Below are 16,163 nucleotides of genomic sequence, written 5' to 3' on the forward strand. Positions count from 1 at the left end.
TCCCGTTTCCTAACCCTCAAGAATCGCTACAGTCCAAAAAGGCAGCGCTGATAAACGCTGCCAGTTATTTTGACGAATACAAATGGAGATTTCAGGGAAGCAGAATTCAGCATTATTGCTCCTTAGTGGCAATCTTGCGCGCAAGATATTGTATTGTACCTTTTAAATCTGAACAATTTTAAACTCTACAGTTTTTTCAGTAATATACAGGAGGGCAAGATAATGCATAAAACTAATTTCCCATGTTAAATCCCTATGTTCCTACTTAGCGTGCACCACCCGGTATATTCTTTCCACATTACAATACTTCGCTTCTTTCTTCTACCACAACTTGCCATTTCTATTTTCTATTTCTATCCCTATCATAGTTACTACTAGCGTTCACTTTATTATATACCCAATCACGTTTATCTAATTTCTACAGTTCTTCGATTTCCCCACATTCCTTTTCAAACCATGTTCTTGCCTCATTCGTTTCTGTTGTTAGTTCTTTCTTTTCCCTTCGTCTGGGCTTAAATGTTTAGCTTTTGTTGTTAACCAAGGTTTCTTGAAAAACCGATGCACTCTGCTAATTTTTATTACACCTTCTTTTATCCTCTCCCAATGTTTCTCCACACTTTCTTCCGTCCTTTGTGTTCCATCCCACGCTATTATGTCTCTTTCCATTTTACATCCTATTTCATCTTTGTGCAATTCTTTCAATTTGTCCAAATTCGATTTCCTCACTCTTTTCAGTACTATCTCTAAACCTGGAGCTAGGGGAATGTGGTCGCTGAATATACGAGCTCCTGGTAGCCCACAAACTTCTTTGACTCCATTCTTTCTACCAATATAATATCTACCCGTTTCCTAAATATGTAGCTCTCCTGGTGGCTGGTGCTTTCCAAGGGTAGCGCCTCCTTTTATGGTTCTCCAGCCATGTGTTCCAATCAAATTATTTTCTTTGCAAAACTCAATCAGTTTATCCCCTCTTTCATTTCTTTCTCCGAGTACGCATTTTCCAACTCTTTCCCACACTGGCATTCCAATCTCCCACCACAATCTTAGAGCATCCCTGGCCTTCCTCTCTAATTCTGTCCTATACCTGGAAGACTAGTATTGTTCTTGGTATCGCATCTACTTTCATTGCTATGATTCTATATCACAGTTGTGTATTACTTTATGGTAATGTTGACTGTACCTTCTTATTAACTATAAATCCCACTCCCTTTCTTGTCCATTTCTTCTATCTAATCCTATTCCTCTCTTTCTTCTTCGATGCATACTTCGTAAATTTGATATTTGGATTTTCCCAACAAGAAAATAGTTTTTTTTTATTTCGAAAAAAATGTAAGAAGCAACCCTTACACATGCCCACGAAAAATAGCGATAAAGTTGCCTAAAATACCTTCAAATACCAAATATACCTCAATATCCCTTAAACTTCCCGGGAATTTCTAATAAGTGTCTACTAAAACTACCAGTAGTAGTAGGTGTGTTTGTTTGAAATGAGAAACCCAAAAATTTTCCACAATCCCCAATTATTTTTCTCCTCCAATATTAATAAATTCAATAAACTGTCCTTTGTACGTCTGTTTAGAATACGCATGATTATAATGTATAGACATCCAAAATAATACGTAAAGGTACCTAATGTCAAATATTATTAAGGATTCGCAAAAAGCTTAACTGATTTACCTAATATGAATAATGGAGATGAAATTTCCAAACTACGGCATTCGCATTTTCCTATTATTTACTCGTGATTTTGTTGACAAATATCACCGACGTGAAACCGAAAGATTGTCAGAGAAGGGACGGTCGCCCCTTTCAAACTTTCCCATTGAATGAGAAACTAGAGTTGGCCACATTAATTACTTATTAAGGGATTATGTTTGTTGGTTTTGCGTATCAAAACGTATTAACGAAGTTCTACTTGTCGAAGTTGGTACAAATATTGAAGCCTTGAATGTGTAATTTATACCTAATTCGACTAATTTACCAAAAGCACTAACAATAGGGGGTGGGGTTATTTCTTTTTGTGAATTTCTCGTCTAGATTTAAGTTGGTTTCGGTACAATATACTAACGCGTTTATCTCAAAACAAAGCTTTTCTCTTCAGTTCAGCAATCAGACATCGGCAAACAGTCCGTAGCTAATGCAACCGCGCCACGTTGCATACTAATCAACCAAATTCGCTTGCATTGCTCGATTGGCCGAGAACAAAAGATCGCAAAAACCGTTTACCTCCAAGTTAATAAAGAATCAATCCCAACAATTTTATCGCAGATATAAGTTTTTGATAAAACTAAGAAATTCGCTTTGGTTTCGAAATTTAAAGACAATTTCATGTTGGAATTGTATCTCTGCGTATATTCCAAAATTGTGTAGATCTAATATTTGCGCACATTTGATACATTTCTAACAGGCGGCGTGTTTCGTAAATATCAATACAAAGCCGCCATCCATCTTCCAGTTGTCTACTTGAAATCGATCGCATATAAAGAGCTTTGCGATTTACGAATTCAAACGCGAAGAACGCATAGAAAAAGGGATTTTAAATGGGGTGTTTATCGTAACCAAAAGCGTTAAACAGGGTTAGTTTTCAGTAATAACACGAGTGGACATGCAATTTTCGAAAATTTTTTCGAGCAGAGATAACGAATGGTTTTTGGATCATCAATGACTAGGTATGAGTTATTCAATATGAGAAAATGAGGTAATTGTAGACGTTGTAGTAAACGGAAGTGACGGTGAAAAATCAAATCATTACAAAGGCAAAATTTGGAAAACTGTCTAAGCAAGAAGCTAGCGTGAGTCTTTAAGAAAACGTACCAAAGAATACGAAGAATTCACACAAGTCGGCCTGGCAACCATTTAAGAAATTTTGTAGGGGTCTGCAGCAGAATTATTTTAATTTTATGGCGATTAAGCGGATATGGTGTTATTCTCCAAGCAATTTTGGGTTGGAGTTTACACAGTTATCTCGCATTATGGAGGATTTAATTGAATTGTGGCAAATACGTAAGTACATCCATTTTATTTAACCTATATTTTGTACGTTCTAGGATTATGCAATTCGAAGTTTGCACCAATTTAATTTTCAACCATTATTTTCCAAATAATCCTCTTATTAACCAGAGATACAGGTTAAATTTGTTGTTTTCAAAGGATTTGACACGTGATTTCTTTCAGGGTTCCAATGTTAATTTTCTTTGAACTTTGAATGTCATTAATTCCTTGTATCCTTTTTCTGTTTTTGAGTGAATTACTGGAAGCGTCGGAACTTGCTATGCTGGCTATTTCTTCATTAAAGGGAAGATTAGATTATTTTATGGGGTACTTGTACTTCCATTATCAGCGTCATCTTGTCATAATTTGACATTTCGGGGATTTTTTTATAAACCCGTAAGTTGACGTAATCGATCACGAATTGAATAGCGATCACAAGCGCTAACAAAATTTTGAAAAATTTTCTAAGAAGATTCTGAATTTATCGGGAACATTTAAGAGTACGTTCTGTGCATACAACTAGGGAAGCGCTTGTAGAAATGTGGGAGATTGGATTCGATCCCTAGATGTTAGTTACCGATGTAAAGATAAAGGACACGCCACCAAGGAGCATTGTCATCCACTTGAGTCTCCAAGAAATGTGTGGTAACTCCTTGTATTTGATTCAAATACAATTCTCTTCTAAACATATCAATTCAACCAGGTCTTTAAAACTTGTAGCTTGCGTCGGAAAAACTTTGTAAAAATGACGGAGCACAATTAACCCAAAACCATGGCTTTTTTTTGTTGCGGATGGAGGCCTATATCTGGCAAAATTTCGTGATGCATTAGCAACTGAATTTTGGGGCAACCATTAGGTTCATTCGAGCCGTTTCAGTATACCGTTTTTGGGGTAAATGAGTTTAAATAACTCAATAATACTGCAATAGAACCACATGAACCATCATGCACCAAATTTGAGTAGAACAAATGAGCAATACTTAAATGTAAATCATTCGAAAATATAGTGGGAAAGATGAACTTTATTTGCCAGAAACGGGATTATTATGACGTTTTGGAGTCAAGTAAAAAAGAAAATGTCGTTCACAGTGAAATGAGAACTATGACAAATCGAGATGCACTACTCAGGAAACCACAAAGATTATGTCGTAAGTAGAGCAAACCGCAAATTATCCATGAGCAAGTTTATTATTATCAAAAGGAAAGAACGATAAAAAATGAAGTGCAATCACTTAAGGCTCCTATGGAATGAATGAAAACATCTATAGTTTAAAATATAGAAAAGTGTACGTATAATATTAATCCCATTGTTGTTAAGGTAGTTGGACTCTTAAAGGTAGATAGTGTTATTCTAATTAAAATCCAAATAAACAATACGATTTAGTGACCTTTAAATGACCGTTGGAACCCGAAGTGGCAATTTGAAAACTTACCACCCCCCATGTCTTAGTAAATAAACGAGATATTTAAAAAAACGAGATATTTAAAAAAATCAAAATCCGTTTCGTTAATTCGGAGGGGGAATCACAATGACATCGTTGGCGACGCACCCCCTCCAACCCCCTGAGCCCCAGCCACCCCAACTTTTAAATATAAAATAGTGACGCCCCTCAAAGATGGGCGATTTTTACAAAATTGACAACCGTCAAGTTCTAACGCATGTAGGTCGAAAAGGACTGCACCGATTGAATAATATCATAGGATGAAACATGTAGATACTGTAATTATGAATCAGATGCTTTTTGAAATTTGCAATTCGCTCACTCCAGTGCTAAGATATGAATTTTAAACCGAAAGAGCCCTTAGCGCCAAATTTCCGCTAGGGTAATCCAACGCAGGAAACTTCGTCTGAACTCAAAACTTCTCAATTTCTTGCATTTGTTCAAACAAAACTGGACGTAATAGATAGATTTAATGGCTTTGCTAATTGACCAAATATTACTTAACATCGAAGATCAGTCACAGTTAATTGACAACATATTTCTAATGGAACGCGGGAAGGGCAATCGGCAAACCGTGATCTACAGTCCTAACAACAGCAAGCTATCCTTAGATGTAAAACGACACGTCTTGTTTCTCAGCGGCTGTGACACGACCTCTTCGTTTTTCCGACAAGGCAAGGTCAAATTTTCCAAACTCTTTCCAAAAATCCTAACCTCCTAAGTGTGGCCTCGATTTTCCTCGATTACAAAGTCACTCCTCGCCAGGTTGCTGATGCTGGAGCGAAATTCACTGCAGCAGTTTACTCAGGCCACAGAGGGCAGTCTCTCAACCAACTGAGATTTCATGTCTTCCAGAAGGCCCTCTAAAAAACCACTCTCAATTTGGTGTCGTTGCCCCCCACTGAACTGGCCGCTCACCAACATTCCTTCAGGGCGTTTTTGCAAGTGCACATGTGGAGGAACCGACAGATGAATGCAGAGCAATGGGGATGGAAATCCGCCCAGTTATTGATGCCTGTCCAAACCACTCAGCTTCCAGCACCCGAGGCATTATTAAACTCCATTACCTGCGCCTGCAAAACGGGATGCAAAAATGCATGTTCCTGCCAAAAAGTCGCGCTCAAGTGGTCAGCCATTTGCGCCCACTGCAAGGGGCAAACATGCCTCAATTCAGTCAGTGAGCAGCATGAAATAACCATCGACTCCTCTGAACTCCACAGTGCTTCCGAAAACGAAGATGATCCGGAGACAGTAGAAAGGATCAGCCGTAGAAGAGCAAGAACTGTAGTATGAAGAAGAGTTGCCTAAACAAGCGGGACGCTCTAGAAGAAAGCGAACCCACTAGACATCATATTTGATCAATTATTGCAATTAAGAATTCATATAGTTTCTAGTATAGCAATTCCTGACAATCAGTATTAATAATATAAAACTCTTGTTCTGTGAATAAGAAGACGGCTGCCAAAATTCCCTCATAATTCCAAGTAACTAAATAAAATACGAGTACTTTTTGATAATTATAATGAGCAACTTTCATTTTTACTTCCCTGTTCTATTTTTCTGTGGGCGTCTGGTAAATCATTAATGATTGTTGGTTACCTCGTAATCAGGGCTTGATATGATAATTTTTTAAATTCAAATGAGTGTACGAGTTGATTAAATGTATTAATTGCTACTTGAAAGAAAGTGCAAGAAAGTAAAAAGTTTTGAGTTCAGACGAGGTTTCCTGCGTTGGACTGCCTTAGCGGAAATTTGGCGCAAAGGACTCTTTCGGTTTAAAATTCATATCTCAGCACGAGTGAGCGAATAGCAAATTTCAAAAAGCATCTGATTCACAATTACAGTATCTACAAGTTTGATCCTGTGATATTTTTCAATCGGTGCAGTCCTTTTCGACCTACAGGCGTTAGAAATTGAGGGTTGTCAACTTTTGAGGTAAGTTTGAAAAAATCACCCATCTTTGACGGGTGATTGCGGCTGAACGGCTAAACTTATTTCAATAATAATCATCGAATATGTATAACTAATAATTATGATAGGTTATCTTTACTGTAATTAATAAATTCCTGAACAGAGTAAAAAGCATTTGCAATTAAGAACTTTCTTAGTTTGTCTTTGTATGATGTAAAATCACTTTGCTTGATTTTGTCAGGTAAACAGTTTGTAAATAGTACCTAATATGGGGACCATTTTGGGATTTAGTCAACCTGCAGAAGGGTACACGTAAAAAAGTGTTTTGCTCCTGAGTATGTAAAAAAATGTTTCATTCGATGCATAATTTAATGCTCTTTATATTAGAACAGACCAATTTTCTGTAGGGTAAGTACTTTTCGAGTTATAAGCGAAATGTTCAAAAAAGTGCGCTTTTTAGGCTCTCAAATCTGACTCAGAACCTAGAAACCGACGCAAACTGATATACCCGTTATTCAGGACCAAAGGGGTTAAAACGATTTCCAGCTATCGAGAAATTTTTAGGGGCTAGACCAATAATTTGCCTGGACTAGGATACTGTAGGAGCTACAGAAACAACAGCAGACGGAGCACAATAAGTAAGATATGTAGGTATATGGGACGACCGCTCCGGATAAAAAAACAGGCGCCTGGCGCAGTTTAGAGGGATACTGCTCCAGATGGAAGAGGTAATACTGGAACAGAATTGAAGCCGGTGCGAAACACTGCGCAATGTTCTAAAAAATACCGCAAGTTTGATACGCCACTGGTGACCAGAAATATTTTAGAAAAATGACGACGGTAATTGTGCACAATTTTGCTCCTGAGTATATAGTAGACAACATTTAAAATCTCAATTATTTTTGGGAATACGTAATGGAAAAGTCACCAACAGACTCATAGGTAGGGATACAATAAAAAGTCAACCCTCCCAGCGAAATGCCCCAGTTTGAAAGATCCGCTCTCTTCTTTCTGCCACGCTTCTTGCAATTAAGGGTTAGTATTGATGTTTCATAGTTTAAGAGGCATGGTGGCTCGCCTTCTTCGTAAGTTGTACGAGTATGTTGAATATTCTTTACAGAATAAACCCGAGTTTGTAAATGCAATTGTACATGGGGGACATTTCCACAATGTACCTACTTTGGCTGAAATTAAAATACCTAAAATAAGGAACGTTTGGCTTCCGACAAATCCATTTCAACTGGTTTTCCGCGAGTACACCATGGAACTGCACTAATTTGTATAAGCGTAACATACTTAAATTGTCATGCAACAGTAAACATATAGAAAATTACCCGGCGATCCTCTAAAAACTTCATAACAGCATTATGGTGGCAGTCTGAGGGCGATCCCTCGTACAACGTAGGGCTGCGGCTTTGTCTACTACTAAATTTCAAAAGAAATGTGACAGTGGCGTTTTTTTTTCTTTGTTAAGCTCGGATAAATGATTACCGTCAACCTTTATCTCAATCTGTCGTTGAAAACAACATGCACACCGTCCCACATATCCTCCCGAATAATCGATGCAAGAATAAGGGTAACAACACGATAACGCCAGTCTAGACGTGCGATTATTCACCCGTTTAAAATTTCAAATTTTCTCGTAGATAAATACCTCTACGTAACGGTTAGCTTTCAGAAAAATTCCCCAACGTCCCAGAATTCAATTAACATAATTAGGCGAACACAGACGACAATGTAATGAGACAAAGCCACTCTCGCTGACCAGTTTCTAAAAATATCACACAATTACGAGTAGATAAAAGGCAACAACAAGCACTTTTTGCTTCTCGAGACAAGTTAGTACGTAGAATATTGTAAACAAACAACCCCTATAATGGCGCACGTCAATCACTAAAATCACGAAAACAAAGAGAATAAAAAAGGGATTGACAGTCGTTAGAAGCTTTCAAATTCTTGAATAGCTTACATCCCAACAAACCTCTTCGGCTTACACAATCAATCGCTGATGAAATTATACACTAATCCCTCTTTTTGTGTTCGGATGACATTTTTAAAACACAAAGCTAGAGAGATAATGAAACAGTAATTAATGTGGGCGCTCCACGTCTAATCAGCGTTTGATAAAATGTAGATACGTTTCGAGTGCCTTTTTCCCCTAGACTGTGCAAAATGTGCGTTCTCCTCCCTACAGGCTTTATTTCTGAAAGTTTATTACAGCAAAGGTGTAACAATTCTCTAATTGTACGTTCGAGGATCATAACCGACCCCAAATTTTTGTAATGGACTCTTATTCGTGCGTAAAATTTCAGTTTCGCTCGTAGGAAAGTTTCAAAAATGTAATCCATATGAAGTGCTGTTATATTCGTAGCGACGTGGAAGGCGTTTTGCATATCAATACGTTGCTTACTATTCAGATTGACGCTTTTAGTGCATTTGCATAGTTTAGGAAATTGCTTAACAACACTTTTTGGCGAGTAGTATAGCCAATCCTATTTTACCAATTTTTAAATATTCACCGAAAGAAGCCGAACATGAATTTAATAATTCGTAATGAATATGTCTCTTTGGCAGTCATATTTCAAAATTATGGCTGCGCAAAGGAATTTCCGCTTTCCCTGCTGCCTTGATTGTTCAGTATATAGGTGTGCGACTTGGGAGGAGGAAAAATGGCAAACCAAAAGTCATTACCAAATTATTATGGGACTGTTGAGATCACTTTCTGATCTAGGATGACATCTTGGAGAGGGTAAATGTTAGTACAGTGATGGTTAGGTATCGTATTCAGGGAGACACGGGGGTACTCCAGTACCCCCCTGTAGAAAAGGGGGCCCGGGGTTCTCCCCTTGAAAATTTTTATAAATATAACCACTAAAAACGTTATGCATTCGCCAGTAAATTTAGCACACTTAGATACCAAGATTTTGTTCTAGATCTTAGATGTCCCTTAACACTTTGGCAACGTCTTTGGCAATGACAATTTCTCCACGACCTGACAACACTGTGGTTTTAACAGGTGCAGCGAATTGCATATTCTTGAAAACAATAGCACGGCGATTTTTTTCAAACTGGGGTGGTGTTTATTCTATGAACACTACAATCTTGGTCCTATTCGTTCCTGGTTTAGATCAACCTAAATGCCCGACAAACAATCTCGATTGATTTTGACTTTTAATGAAGGCTCTTGGAAACCCATAGAGCCACTTGAAAACCGAATAATTTTGGCAAATCTTAAAGACTCTTAAAGTCCCATAAAAACTTTTAAAAGATCTTCAAGTTGTTAAAGATTTTCACTCACTACGAAGTTATTTGGCTCTTACAAGCTCTTAAAATACCCATGAAACCGAGCATGAAACACTCAGATCCTAAAGGTTCTATTATACGGCATTTAGATAGGGTTGAAAGTTGTTAATAGACCTTTAATTTCGGCTCTAAAAGGTTCGACTTTCAAACACTATAAAGACTAACCCTTATAAGCTCTTAAGACCAAGCGTTTATTACAGGTTCTTGGAAACTGATAATAACTTTTTAAATTCACAAAATAACATCACGGATTAATACACCCACGCAAAACTATACGCAAGTAGCACGAATACGCGTTTTGTACCCCCTGCCATAGGGGGTTAACCACGAATCCCAAAAACTAATTATTGTGGAAACGTGTTCCGTCTATGAATATATATATTGTTGTGGTTTATTAAGCGGCAGAGCAAAACGATGCAAGCTTTATAGGGGAATTGATGGTGTCCGTCTGTCCGTTAACACAATAACTGTCAAACGCTTGGACCGATTCGATTCAAATTTTGCCACAAGTAATAAGCCTATTGAAAATTGGTCAAATCCAATGACCCCGTAGGGTCACGCCTTTGTCTCTGGCAAACTCTTGAACCTAGTCGGTTGAAACTTTGCACAGTTGATAACACCATATGTAACAAGCCTATTGAGAATGGGGTCAAATCCAATGACGCTTTTTTTAGATCTGCTTTAGGGGTTTATTGGTGTCCTTGTTTTACTCTTTGTAACTTCAACGGACATATAAGTTCCAATAACACTTCGCATTCAGTTACCGAGGACATTGCCGTACTCTGTATTTTAGTTGCATAACACCTACTTCTTGTATTGTTAGTAGTTATTTAGGTACCTAAAAGTCAGGAAAATAATACATTACTGGCGAGGAAATATTCAAGTACGAGGACCCTTTAGGATCGAGTACATTTATCTCCGAGTCAAGTAGTGTCACTTCGCTGACGAGTAAATTTTACACGAAATCGGATTTTTTAATATAAAACAATTTTTATATAGAACCTTTGATTAATGTCAATTTGTTAGTGATGGCAAGAGTCATTAGATATTGACAATGTGACAAATGAGGCCGGAAAAGTAAAAGGGCGGCCGGTAAAGTGACAGGGCGCAGGAAAAGTAGGCAGATAACGTATTACTGCCATTGTCATGGAAACTAAAACCTGACAAAGTAGGTATGAAAATTAAGGTTTCATAATGATTTGGGATAACAGTTGTTTGTACAACTAGAGAAGAAAGTGGAGTTTTTCAACTCGAGTTTGGTTTTGCGAGAAATTCAAACTGTCCTCAGTTATCTTGGATCACTCGGTATAATGTTACAGTTCTTAGCTCAACATACAGATAATTATCGTAGCGTGTAAAGCGCTGAGTATACGTGTTTTGAATTGCGGAGGTTTTGGAAAACAACAAAGATTGGTTGAAAAAAGAGCTTTAACCGATGGGAATTAATCAATGGAAATGTTCGTTGCTAAGTTTATGGACCTTCATTTGCTTATTTAAATAATAATTGGAGCATGATATTTTAAACAGTTTCGAGAAGCCTACTTTTTTCCTACATGTATAGAAAAATTCATACCCAAAACAGTTTCTTGAAGCTTGGAAATTATGCGCAATTTTAAATTTGACTTTAAAAGCCGAAATGTTAAAATTTGGGACATGGAAGCAGCACAAGTGGAAACTGTGAAAATTAGAATTTCATGATACAAAAACAACATTTTCGGTCGCGATTCAGAAAATGTCAACCACGAAGTTTGTGAGACCTTGGCAAGTTTAAATTTGGATCATGAAACAGAAATGTTGTAAGGAAATTTGAAACTAGAAATTGGAATTTTAAAAATCCCCCGTGTTTCCAATGTTGGAGAAGAATTCTCTCGAATAGCTTTCCAATTTCGGGTAGTAAAGTTATCGAAGTCTGTACGAGTTAAGGGATTGGTGAGATCCTTCTTACCGGATTTTAGAATATTTTTAATTTGGTCAGTTTTACAACTGACAGGAAAGTAGGCGAGTCCTATACAGGAACTAAATAGTTCGACGAGAACGTCAGAAAGGTTCTCCAGCAACGTCATTAGTACGTTTCCATGAATTTTGTCCAGTTCAGGACCTTTGTCCTTGGCGCTTGTGCAACTAGTGACCACCCAGTTTGTATGGATTTCAGTTGGATTGTCGAGGGAACGCATTTCGGCGTGGAGAAGTTCGTGTTCAGTCGGATCGTCCTCAAAAAAGAGGACATATAAAATATCGTTCGCTGTTCACGAACTTTCCCTCACAAAAAAAATGTCTGTATTTATCAGTGCCAAAAGGAAAAATCCCCCATTTAAGTCCGCGCTTCGTTTCTGAATTACTGCTTTAGTCGACTTCTTGTCTTGAGCTACTTTTGACTAGAAAATACTATTGGCATGAAGTGAAGTAGGGAAAATGCTCCTTCCCCCATGAAAACTTGAAGGTGTTCAAGCGCCAAAGGAAATTGGTTCTAACGAGAGTTCCGAATAGCCCCTGAATAATAATGGTTCTGAGAGTTTCACTAATAAATTCACCGCATAATAAGAAAACCTACAGAAGATTTCTATTTTTGGCACTGAGGAATACAAACAAACTTTCTTATGGGAAGCTTTATCTCTTCTTTTTTTTGTATTTATTAGCGACTATTTCCGTCGATCTATTAAGAAAGTTAATTGACGAACGAGTTAATAAATAGCATTCGTTGACGAGATAATTGTTGATTGTTTTTAAGAAACTTTGGCCTTTATTTTAACAAGATGATAACAATTATTAGTAATTTTTTTTTAATTATGCGCCTTTTATTTATATGAAAATGTCAAAATTTGTGGATGAAAGTTTTTTAATTGCAACAATTGTTGAACAAAGAATGAAGAAAGCAAGGGTTTTTGTGCTCATTGAATTATTATGATATTTCGTTTTGCTATTATGTTTATTTTACAGCATGGATTACGCAAATATTGGAAGTATTGGCACTTTAGAAAAGCTACCGCCCTTGAACGCACTAGGGATCAATGAAATTAAAATCTGCTTTAGGTACAAAATTAACGGGACTTATTTGTTTGGTAAATCGAATTGCGGATCTCGTTTCATCGCCTTGATGACCGAACTAATTCTAATTTATTTAGAACTCGCCAATGTAATTTGACCTCTCTAATCGCTGCCGTAAGATGACACTTGCAAGTGTTTTACCATATTACCCAAAGCAAAGATTAAATAAACAAAAAATCGACACAAATTATAACAATAAAACGAAAAGTCGAAGTCATGTGGATCGTTTTCTCAATTTTTCCAAAAATTTTTTGTGAATTTAATAGGTTATCTAAGTAAAGTAAGCCGAGGCACATAATTGATGGTTTTATTTAATTTTATTGGTCGAAGATGTGGGTAAAGGAATTATGGCGTCTATTTGAGAATTATTTAGCAGATGTTTGATAAGGGGACTTGTTCAAAGCAAAATTTAATTGATTTAGACGATGGCGCATGTGCAAAGTTGTAGATAAGGAAGTGCGATGTAAATAAATGCTCACATTTCGTTGGCCCTTACTGAAGATGAAAGATTGTGATGGAGATGGTCGGGACTTGACAAGGAAGGCGAGGCGGTCTTGGTTTATTTGACTTAGCGTATGTGACAGTCCGTTGCGTGTAAATTCAAAGACGCATTTTTCCGGTAGTCAGTCAGTGTTTCGAAGTCTTGTTTGTCAGTTAGATTAAGAAGTGGTACAAGAACAGTTTCCGATTGCTGTCCAAATTTAGTGTCTACGCAATTAGTTTCAAGTTATATAAGAGGAATTGATTTTTCAATTTTAAAGTTGTGTCTTTGTTAAAATTAAAGCTTGTACCCGAGCTGCCAATTGAACACTGTCAATAGTTATTGAACCAGTGTTGATGATTTATCAAAAGGGTTGTGCTTTTATTTTAATTCTGTGAGAAGTGTTTGTCTTCGTCATTTATCGCGGGCGGGTTCAGACAAAAGTTTAGATGATTACAATAAAGTCTAAGTCTTTGAGACTTGTTCTTTTTATTCGACCATTTGTAACGGGGTAAAATGCTAAGCATATGGCATATCATAAAAAGAAAAGTGTTAACGAAATAATCCTCTGAAAATAACTTTACCTCGTAAATTTAATACCTAAATACGCTTAGATAAATAGTTTAAATATAATTTTAACTTGATGGCTCAACATCTTTCGTATTACGCGTAATTCAAAATTTCAAAAATGTTTACTGCTTAGTAATAGAATCTTATTGAAATCAATTGATCTAAAAATCCGCCCCCCTCTGAACCCCTACCTAATTCGATACAGAATGTTTGTAACGATTTCTTAAGACATGTCTTTAATAATTAATTCTATACTTAACTTGTTTTTTATGATTCTCAATGGAATATGATTCAAATACGTAAGAGCTAGATTAAATTACAGAAAATAATTCGTCGTGTCCTTCCTTTGCGATTTTAACTCTCACAAAAATGCCATTAAGGTTCACGGTCGCTCCCCATCTCCCTCAAGCATTCTGGATAAAAACCGTTCAACCAATGAACTGAAAGAATACCAAGTTTCTGTCTGAAATGATTCTGTATACAGTGATCGAGCCTATTTGAAATTTTTGAATTGGAGGCAGATCTACAATTAATTTAATTTCGTAAAAATTACAGCATAAAGTATCAGTTAAGATTTACGGCAAATCTGTAGGATAATAAAACTGAGAAACTCCATCGTATTTTTTATGGCAAGCTTACATGTAAACAGAATACTTTCGAGTGTACATCCCGAAATGTAATCAGATTTCGAAAATCCTATTAAAATATACCCAGGGAAATTTCCTCTACGCGCGAGTATCCAAAATACTTCATTCGTGTGCGTACATAAAATGTTTTACGGCTTGGATTTTGGCGATCTCTGTTGGGAGGCGAGAAGAATTCTAAGTTTTTGTTTCTGATAAATTTAAACGAAACAAAAAATGAATTAATACGGAAATGTGGATGAACTAAATAATGCAAGAGATTGCCAAGCCAAGAAAGGTATAAGGGTATACGGTTGTTTTGCTGTTCAAAGGATGTAATTCCAGCTTTTTGTCTTCACAATCATACGCTCCTTTCCATGACAAAACAAGGGCCCTATAAGGACGTACTAATTTGATTTAATTGGCAAGGGAAACATCGATATACAATTGTAGTCGCGCGTATTAGGTAAGTAATTAGAGAAGCCTTGTTTGGCATTGTTCGCGTCAGTGATGGGAAAATTGTGCAGAAATTGTGAAAAAAATTCACGCATTTGTAATGGAAGGGCTAACAATCACACTTTGTAAGGGGTTAGCGAATCGATTGTGTAGGTAGCTTGATATTGTTTTGAGACAAACAATTTTAATCAAGCTGCTTATTTCTAATTATCCACCTGGAGCATTTTTATATGACAACGAAGACAATGATATTCGTAAAATATAGCAAACCGAAAACGTACCAAACGTAATCTACGATAATTAATCAAACGGCTTTTATTAAATCCATACCGATAAGCTTTTTTCCAGGCTATTCTGTTTATTTAGCATTAATGGAATAAAAATTCGTTTTTCTGCATAAAAACGCGCCGGTTACGACCAATAAGAGTAAAGGCAATGAACTGCGCGCCATCAATCAAATACCTACCTACATAAACTTTCTGATGCAATTTATGCCGCGAATATTAAATATAGCAACCCCCCTTTCGCGAAAATAGAATGACGTTTCAGAATTCGCAAAAGTCGCTTCTTTTTTTAACATTCCGTTTTAACAACAACCGCTCCGAAGTTTCATTCCAATTTAGATTGAGATTAAAATTTTAATTACTTGAAAACTTGTCGTTCCAAAGATAAGTTATCTAGTAAAATGAACTCGTTTATTCTAAAGGCGAATAATCCCAATTTTTCCCAATAATGAAGATCCTAAAATTAGGCGTGCGACAAACGCAAAGTGAAAAATTAAGATGCACCTGCTCGTCTAATTTTAAACTACGGCAAGTCAATTTGAATTAAGCTATTTAGGTAATTAGAGTCACATTTAACTTACCGTTTAATTCTGAGTTTTAAGATGATACCAAGTGGTAAACAGAAATCACGGAATACAGAATCAAGTACTGTTGCAGCTCTCGGACCGGAGCACAGAAAGCGTCTATTGATCACTGCATAGGCGAGAACAGCGGGCGGGGATCCAGGATATGTCGCTGCCGCCGCCACCGCCGCCGCCGCGTCCCTCAGAGTGCGCACAGACTGTACCGATGGGGTTCCAGGGGCTACCCAGAAGGATCCTGTTCATTTCACAATGCAATAAACATCTGCATGTTGGGTTATATTAGCACATGTGCTTACAGGAAGAGCACGCCACCAACCCCCTTCGGATCTGACCCCCTGCGCGTTGACAAATTCCCGTTTCCAACCCAATTTAATTTTACTCTTTGAATGTTATCACCTGAGGTCAAAAATTTGTTATCTTTAGCGTTTCTGAGTCACTCGTTGATTCATGCATGCGGCTTTCGTAATATTAAA

General features: G+C 37.0%; 1 protein-coding gene across 2 annotated transcripts in view; it reads right to left on the reverse strand.

Moving 5' to 3' along the window:
• LOC116174779 overlaps window positions 1–15,838 on the reverse strand; it is a 152,932-nt gene extending 137,094 nt beyond the window's left edge. Inside the window, exon 1 of one of the 2 annotated variants that reach the window (XM_031492772.1) lies at window positions 15,688–15,838. The gene's annotated coding sequence lies outside the window, so the exon portion shown is untranslated. The remainder of the gene's footprint in view (window positions 1–15,687) is intronic. The other variant, XM_031492773.1, reaches the window with a different exon arrangement.
• Between the last annotated feature and the right edge of the window lie 325 nt (window positions 15,839–16,163).

This window comes from Photinus pyralis, unplaced genomic scaffold (genome assembly GCF_008802855.1).
Source record: "Photinus pyralis isolate 1611_PpyrPB1 unplaced genomic scaffold, Ppyr1.3 Ppyr1.4_LG6, whole genome shotgun sequence".
In the NCBI taxonomy this organism is placed as follows: domain Eukaryota; kingdom Metazoa; phylum Arthropoda; class Insecta; order Coleoptera; family Lampyridae; genus Photinus; species Photinus pyralis.